The following is a 7,602-nucleotide window of genomic DNA, read 5'->3' on the forward strand; positions in this document are numbered from 1 at the left end:
CGGAGCCTTCCCTTCTTTTCAACTCTGACACGTTTGAGGTTCTCTGGTCAGGGACCTTCAAGGGGTTCTTAGAAAGGCGAGAGAGGGAATTCCCTGCCCATGGATAATTATCCAATCTGGGGGAAGGGGCTGTTGGGACGGAGCTGTCTGACTGCCTCCTCTCCCACAGGCCCATGGCCAGACTGTGGTCTTGGATTCTCAGAGAGGGCCACTGTGTGGGCAGGCTGGAGTGGGTGGCTGGATGCCACTGACAACGTAGGAGGGATGGGGGGTGGGAAGCCTACCTTTCCCAAGTCTGCTTCTGTGCCACATGGCAAAAAAGTTAGAGGTCCATCTGTCCCCTACAGCTGTCTGGCTCTCCACTTGCATCTGACTGTGTCTCTGTGTCTGTGTGGGGCTGTCCAGTCTGCTCAGCTTTGAAGCCCAGAAGTGAATCTCTTTCCCAGTAATTCCGCTTCCTCCCCACCACTCCCTCCTACCTGCTCCAACCTCCTGGGGCTCTGTCCTCTCCTGCCCCCAAGCAGAACACATATATATCTCCCCTCTCACCCCCAAGCAATACACACACGTATATACGTACACCTCTGGCTTCACATTAGGGCAATAACGGGAAGAAGAAGGAGCGTGGAGGCCGGGGTGGGGAACAGGAGTTACTTGGGAACATCCCCCACCACAGCCCGCTGTGAAATCTGTCTCCCCTGAGGTTTGGTAAACGAGGGCCCCCATCTCGGGCGTGGGGCAGGAAGGGGGAGGGCCCTTTGTGAGCTCATTTCAGTGTTCGGAGGGCCAGGGAGTCCAGTCGGGGTCAAAGACCAATTTTAGGTCCTGGTGTGAATAGAAGGGGGCCGCAGGAGCTCATAGGCTCCAGGGGGCAGCTGGTGAGGGCTTGGGATTCAGGGGTCAGAGGTGAGAGTAAGAAACATGGCTGTGCTCGAGGCCACAGATGGAACAGAGCTGATGGCTGCTCAGACACCAAGTTGAAGAGCAAGGTGGGGGAAGGGCCTGGGAGAAAAGGGCAGAGGTCAGAGGCATACTGAGAGATTCAGGCAATAGATGGTGTCTGGCATCTTGCTGTGAGACGGAGCAAAAGTATTTTGTGTGTGTCTGTGAAGAATTATGTTTGTGCTTCTGTCTATAGGTCTGTACACTGTGTGTGTGTGTGTGTGTGTGTGTGTACCTGTGTATGTCTGTGAGCCTAAGTGTGGGTAAGGGAGTCTGGAGGAAGACAAAGAGCCCATTGTGGGGGGAGTGACAGAGGAGGGCCAGTCCCAGGGTTGCCCCCATGTGTGTGCTGAGGAGGGGGAGGTCTGGTGGGGAAGAGCTGTTAATGGTCCGTGGCTGTCTAGACAGAGCTGGCGGCTTCTCATTTCCTTGCCACCTGCTCCTGGTCGGGCTCTCAGGTTACCAGCAGCCCCTGCCAGGCCCCAGCCCCACTCCCACTATCTGCCTTCCCCCTCCAGCCTTTCATCCCTCTGAATTTCAGGAGGGGGGCTGGAGTGGATATGGAAGTGAAGGCAAGATCGCACTCAATCCCAAAGGACAGGCCAGACTGTTCGTCTTTCTTAGAAATGTCCTAGGATGGGATGAGGAGAGCGCCTTGGGGAGACGGGGGAATTTTTCCATGGCACAGAACAGGAGGGAAACAGAGGCTAGTGAGAATGACTGGTTCTCCCCTAGGGGAGGCCCCGGGTTTGGGGGGGTGATGGAAGAAAGCCCACCTGGTACTCCTCCTTCTCTTTCCCTACACTCACTCCCTCACCCCCAGCTTCTTCCTTAGGTTTTCTTTTGGGTGGTTCCTCTTGGAAGTTCAATGGGGTTGGGGGGGAGGGGGCCTCTTCTGAATCCTCAGTGACTACTTGAGGCGTGGGGAATGAGACGCGGAGTTGTGGAACTGAGAGGGACGTATCTGAGGCCCCAGTGCTCGCAGCCTCATTATCTTAAGGCGTGTTTGTGTGGTCAGTGGTCGGCGTGTCCACATGTGGAACCATGAGTGGGTGCCCAAGTCTTTATTTGTAACTATGTATCAGCATTTAAGTATTTACAATTATATGTCTGTTTGTATGTCATTGGGGAGATCTGTGTGTGTCACTAAATGAGCGTCTTGGTGTCTGTATGTCAATACTTCTGTCTTTGTATGTTTCTCTACGTGTGATTATATTTAAATGGGTATGAGTTTCTATGTCTATATGCATGTTTACATTTCACTGTGTGACTCAGTTTACCTTTCAGCCTTAGCCCACTCTACCTCCCAGTCAGACACGCCTACTAGCTCTTCTTCAAATCTGTTATTACCCAGGTTATCTCCCCCATTCAAAGTCCAGAATTAATGCCCTTTTGCCAAGTGCCTCTTAAGTCTCAGCAGCTCTGAGCTGTGCTCTCTCTCCTTCAATTACTTTCTCTTTTCTTTCTGTATACACAGGATCCAATGGAAGCTTCTTGAGGGCAGGATGTCTCTTTAATTCGGTCTTTGTAGCCCCAGCACTTCTGGAGGCACAAAAGCTGAATAAGTGCTCTCTGTGGATATGAACGTTCCGTCTGTATGACTGTGTTGTTGTGCAGAACCGACGGAATCCTTATGTGTATCTCGGTGTGACCCTGGGACTACATGGTGTATGGCTCTAGGACTGTCTATGTTCACTCAGCTATGTCAGTGTCACTTTGTGTGTCTGTTTATCAGCGTGTCTTGTGTGTCAGAACAGAGCTAGGAGAATGAGGAAGCTAAGAAAATTGTGACTGAAAAACTAAGTGAGTGACTGAATAAGTTGGCTTCCCTCCTCCTCATTTTAAGATTTTTTTTTTTTTTTTTCCTGGCCAGGGTAGATTATAAAAAGGCCCCTGTCTCTTTAAAAGTGCTACGTGAGCTTTGGAATAAGGGGCCATTTTTCCTTTTTATAGCAGATTTTGGAGGGCGTGTTCCTTTAAGTAAACCTCAGGGCACTATAAATACACTGCAGAGGAGCCATAATGACAGGGGAGAGAGAGGAGGGCCCAGCTACTCCAGCCACCCCAGCTCCAGTCCGGCCCCAGTCCTCCCCCACCCAACTTTCCTCCCTTCCTTCCCAACCAACCCCCACGTCTCCAGCTCCTGTCTCTACAAGGGTCACCCACCATGGTCCTCGGCACTCTGATCCCTCAGCAGGTGTGGGTTCTTGGGGCAGAGAGCTGCCAAAACGACTACCCAATTCCACAGCTTCTGGGAGCCCCTCTCCCCAGTCTTCTTTGAGGCAGATTACCCAAGAAACCACTTCTGTTTTGGGTCAGAGGCAGAGCCCCTTGGGCCCAGCTGCTTCTTTAGAGGGGAACCAAAATGGCCCGCTCCCCAGCTTCCCAGCTTTCATGTGCTTGGGTGACTTTGATTCAAGTTCATCACAATCAAAGGAAAATTTCAGAAAAAACCTAGTCTGAGTGTGGGAAGGGAACAATTTTTTTCCCTCAGATTTCAAAACTCCTCTCATTTTCAACACCCCCCACTCAATTTAAAGAAAGCAAAGTCTGACTTCCAATAGTTCCCATGTGCCTATTGGGGGAGGGGATGTCCCAAAATAGAGTATGGGGGTGAAGCTGAGGAAATCCGGGCCCCTTCCTTGCCTACTTGCCACTACTCCTCTGCCTCAGCCCCGTCCCTGCCCAGCTCTATCTACCTTCTCCTTTAACCCTAGCCTGGGTGACCGGGGCACATCACACGGAGCACCCACAGCATGGATTCTGCTGCTGCTCACAGATCCCTGCCATCTCAAAGGCTCCACCCTGTAAGATTGTGCCATCTTCGTCCCGTCCCTTTCTCCCCAAGGGCAGTCCTGCAGGAGGCAAGAAAGAGCAAAGCCCTCCTCCATTCCTCTTTTCAGCCCCCTCCAGATACCTGTTCTTCCAGCCCCCTCCCCCTTGGGCCCAGACTTTGATTAGGTGAATGTGGGGGAAGGGTGTCTATTCTACCTGGCCTAGGGCTAACTCCATCCCCTTCCCGAGAGCCTGCAAAAAACCTCTTTATACAGTTCGGGAGTGGGGAGAGAGGCTGGGAAAACTGAACTGGCAAGATGCTTAGGATTAGGGAGGAACTCTTTCCTTCCTTTTCTTCTTCCCCCTCTTTTTTTCCTCTCTATGCCCCTCTCCGCCTTCCCTCCATCTATTTCCCCTCCCCCCTTTCCTCTCCCCTCCACTCCGGTCTTTAACCCTCTATATCCTCTCCATCTTTCTGTCTCCCCTTTCCCTCTCCGTCCCCCCACCCCCCTTCTCCTTCTCCCCCTCCCTCCTTTTCCTCTTCTCTCAACAGTCTCAAGTAGGGCTAAGAGAGCTTGCGGGGGCCCCAGCTTCTGGTCTCTCTGAAAGCAGGTGTGGGTGTTGGGGTGTGGGTGCTACCGGCTCCAGCCTCAGCTCCCCATCCCCGGGCTCCCCTGCTCCAGCGGCCGCTCTCTCCTTTCCCACTCCTGCTCCAGCCCCAGCTCCCCCGGGCTTCGGATCTCCTTCCCCCTCCCTTCCTCGGGCCCTCGCCCTTTGTGCCCCGGCAGCGGCAGCCGCCCCCCGCCCGGGCCCCCCACTCCAGCTCGCCAGCCCCGCCCTGGGAACGGGGGGGGGGGGCGCGGCCCCGAGGCCCGGCCCGGCCCGACCCCGCCGGCTCCGGGGCAGGCTGGGGCTCGGGGCTCACTCTGCCCGCCGCCGACCCGGGACACTCACCTCTCCCCGGCTGCGTGCCCTTCCAGGCCGCCCGGTCGCTGCCTCTCCGGGCCCCGGGCCCGCGCCGCCGGCTCCGGAGCGGCTCCTTTCACCGAACCTCCCGCAGGGCCCCGACTCTCAGCACCTCGGCGGACAATTGCATTTCCGAGGCTGCGGCGGCGGCGGCGCCGGAGGCCGGCCCTGGCGGCGGCTCTGCGGGGCCGTGGGGCTTCAGCGAAGGTTATGTGGGGCCACGGAGCGCCCTCCCCCTCCCTGCTTCCCTCCTCCCTCCCTCCTCCCTGCCTCCCCCCACCCCATCACGCCTCCCGCCTCCCGCCTCCCCTCGGCCGCTCCGCTCCCTCTCCGGGTCTGTCTCGGTGACGTTCCCTCTCCCTCCCCTCCTCCCTCCTTTCCTCCCTTCCTCTCCCCGCTCCCCCTCCTTCTCCTTCTTCCCCTCCCCTTCCCTCCGGGGATCCTCCATCCCAGTCTGTCTGCGCTCTCTCTCTCTCTCACACACACACACACACACACACACACACACACACACACACACACACACACTCAGACGCACATGCATAACAGCTGACGTTTATATAGCAATTTAAGATTCTAAAGCACTTTATATATACTGTCTCATTTGTTCCTCATAATCATTCCAAGAGGGAGGCCCCACAAGATTTAGCTCCATTTTACAGATAAGAACACTGAAGCTTTTGCCAATGGTTCACAAAATTAATGTCAGTAACAGGATAGGAACTCAGATCTGCCTGATCCTATCCAGGTCCAGTCGTCTTTACACGATGACAGACTCCTCCCATAGACACATCTGAGAATGTCTATTCACAAAGACATATTCAGTTACCACTGCACAGTAACATACAAAAACTCATATTCAGTAACTAATGTGCACAGAAACATACAAAAACTCACTGACAGATTCAGTTACCAATGTGCACAGAAACATATAAGAATTCACAGACACATTCAATTACTAATGTGCACAGTAACATACAAAAACTCACATTAAGTTACCAATGTGCACAGAAACATACAAAACTCATACATTTAGTTACCACTGTGCATAGAAACATACAAAAACTCACTGACAGATTCAGTTACCATTGTGCACAGAAACATACAAAAACTCACACATTCAGTCACCAGTATGCACAATAACATACAAGAACTCACAGACACATTCAGTTACCACTGTGCACAGTAACATACAAAAACTCATATTCAGTTATTAATATGCATGGAAACATACAGAAACTTACATTCAGTCACCACTGTGCACAGTAATATACAAAAACTCATATTCTGTTATTAATGTGCATAGAAACATACAAAAACTCACTGACAGATTCAGTTATCAATGTGCTCAGTAACATACAAAAAGTCATATTCAGTTACCAATATGTACAGTAACATACAAAAATTCACAGACACATTCAGTTACCACTGTGAATAGTAACATACAAAAACTCACACATTCAGTTACTAATGTGCACAATAACATACAAAAACTCACAGACACATTCAGTCATCAGTGTGCACAGTAACATACAAAAACTCATATTCAGTTGTTAATATGCATAGAAACATATAAAAACTCATAATCAGTTACTAATGTACATAGTAACATACAAAAACTCACAGACACATTCAGTTACCACTGTACACAGTAACATACAAAATCTCATATTCAGTTACCACTGTGCACAGTAACATACAAAAACTCATATTCAGTTACCACTGTGCACAGAAACATACAAAAACTCAGCCACTGATACCACCTCACTTAGACATCCAGACACAAAATCACAGACATCCCAGGTTTACTGGCCCTGGTAGAAACAGACATCCTGCCGCTAAGGTGGCACCAAGAAATAACACAGACATCCAAACACTCACACAGGGACACACACAGATTCACTTCCCGTTTATGTGTTGGGGAAAGTGTTTGGGGGAAGGGTAATCATCCCAAGATGAACAATGGGGCCAGATTGGCTGGATAGAAGATGAGGGCTCTGCTCATTGGTCCTAGCCTGGGAGCGAGAGATGTGATGTTTCATTGTTTTCCTTTACTTGTTCTGTCGTCCTGTCATCTATCCATCCATCCATCCATCTGTCTATCCATCCGTCTATCCATTCATCCATAGATGATCCATCTCATCTCCTCAGCTTGTCTGACAGCAGACTGGAGATAATCTCTTGAGGCTCAAGCCCCGGAATTAACCCTTGACCACCTGACTTCTCTTTTCCCCTTCCTCTCTAAATCTTTCCTGTTGACTTTCAAGACACACATAGATCCTTGTTCTGGTCTGATCTGCTTCCATTATCCCTCCCACTCCCAATATGTACCATACTTAAATCTTCCAGACCAAGCTATAGTTAAGAGGAAAAACAGAGGAGGGGAATGCTTCCCATTTGGGGCAGGATGCTTTTAATGGCAACCTCATTTTTTTCATCTGAACAATGGGTATGAAACTATGGAGTATTGATATGAGGGTAGGTCCCCATTCCTTCCTTTCCCATCTGCTCTCTTCCCTACAATCTTGAAGGAATCATCATACTCCCCCTTCCTCCCGCCACACATACCTCCCCCCAAGCCTTTCTTCCAGGTCAGTGTGATAGAGAACCAGTTTGGAGTTAGGATTCCTAAGATCCATGGGGCCCTGCCCTTCCATGCCCAGGGGAACCTGTCCATAATTCTTCCAAGTGTCTAATTATTTCCTGCCTAATGACTGGCTTTGGGGAGGGGGAATGGAGAGGAAGGGGAGGAGGCATAGAATAAATACTAATTAGTCTTCCCCAGCTGTGACATCAACCACTTTGATGTGCTGCTTCACCCGTAGCCCACACCCATAACGCTTCCCTATAAAGGGGGCGGGTAGGAGGAAGCCAGAGCTGGAGGGATTCTGAGGCAGACAGAACCCCAGAGTCCTTCCA

Source organism: Sminthopsis crassicaudata, chromosome 1 (assembly GCF_048593235.1).
Source record: "Sminthopsis crassicaudata isolate SCR6 chromosome 1, ASM4859323v1, whole genome shotgun sequence".
Taxonomy (NCBI): domain Eukaryota; kingdom Metazoa; phylum Chordata; class Mammalia; order Dasyuromorphia; family Dasyuridae; genus Sminthopsis; species Sminthopsis crassicaudata.